Source organism: Mandrillus leucophaeus, unplaced genomic scaffold (genome assembly GCF_000951045.1).
Source record: "Mandrillus leucophaeus isolate KB7577 unplaced genomic scaffold, Mleu.le_1.0 Scaffold36, whole genome shotgun sequence".
Lineage (NCBI taxonomy): Eukaryota > Metazoa > Chordata > Mammalia > Primates > Cercopithecidae > Mandrillus > Mandrillus leucophaeus.
Genome location: NW_012103809.1, coordinates 607,438 through 608,854, shown reverse-complemented (window position 1 = coordinate 608,854; position 1,417 = coordinate 607,438). Strand labels below are relative to the sequence as shown.

Sequence of the window (1,417 nt, the reverse complement as noted above, 5' to 3'; positions counted from 1 at the left end):
GAGTGCAATGACATGATCTTGGCTTATGGCAACCTCCGACTCCCAGGTTCAAGCAATTCTCCTGCCTCAGCCTCCCGAGTACATCCTCCTGGGATTACAGGCATGTGCCACCACACCCAGCTAATTTTTGTATTTTTAGTAGAGACAAGTTTTCACCATGTTGGCCAGGCTGGTCTCGAACTCCTGAGCTCAGGTGATCTGCCCGCCTTGGCCTCCCAAAGTGCTGGGATTACAGGCCTAAGCCACCACGCCCAGTGAAAAATGTGCCCTTTCAAGAGTCAGCATGCGTGTTGCTAGATGGCTTAAGTGACCACCTTACCAATTCCGAAAGAATTGAGATGTGGGACCTCTGTCCTCTCCTCAATCAGTCCTTTGTCTCTATTTCCATAGTTGTCACTCTGGTTAGGGACTTAACCACTTCTTGCTTAGCATGGATTGCCCCTTTCCTTTCCACACCAGCACCAGGCTAACCCTCTGGAAAGTTCCCTCCTCATGCCATTCTCCCCCTCACAAATCTTCATGGGCTCCCACTGCTCACAGGTAAGATACATACTCCCCAGCCTGTCAGGCCACTCCCTCCACAGCCGAATCCCAGTACCCAATCCCAGGTGCCTTCCTGCCTCTGTGCTTTGGTTCCTGCCCTCTCCCACTGCAGTGCCCTCCTCTCTTCTCCATGCACGGTTAGATTCACCTTTTGCTCTCCGTGACACCCTTTCATGTCACCAAAGCCCATAGTTCATTTAAAAAAAAAATTCAACCCACCATCTATCCATTTATCCTTCCCTTCATTACATTCAAAACATTTAGCAAATGTTTTCCTTTTACTGAGTACTTATGAGTCAAGCATTGTGCTAGATTCTATGGAAGCAAAAATAAGTTAGTCATACTTCCCATCCTGGAGGGATTTACAGTCTAATAGAATAAATACCAGCTGCCATTTAGTTTGCACATATTATACACTAGCTATAGTACGAAGCATTTAACATATTTTGTCACAAATTATCTTCACAATAACACAATATGAGAGGTATTATAATTATAATCTTGATTTTATTGATGATAAAACAGAGGCTTAGCGGGGTCAGGTTATCTATCCGTGGTTACTTGGGTGGCAATCAGCAGAGTCAGGAATGAGAGTCTATAAAAACCTGCTCTGATGTGCGCCCTTGGAACACACTTCCTCTCACCATACCACTCACCTTCCTCTCCCTCTCTCTCTCTACCTTTCCCTTTCTGCTGTCTCTGAGTTCACAGCATTCGGCAATTGTTCGTGTACTGTATGTTTTCTCCTTGCATTTCTTAACTTGTTATGTAACTTTGGTGTGCACTTATTTCATATTTCTTCAGTTAGATCTGTAAATGCTGGGCCGGGCGTGGTGGCTCACACCTATAATCCCAGCACTTTGGGAGGCCAAGG

At 45.7% G+C, this 1,417-nt stretch overlaps 1 protein-coding gene across 1 annotated transcript in view; it reads left to right on the top strand.

The window, feature by feature from the left end:
* LOC105546479 (isocitrate dehydrogenase [NADP] cytoplasmic-like) overlaps positions 1-1,417 on the top strand; it is a 24,897-nt gene that overhangs the window by 14,284 nt on the left and 9,196 nt on the right.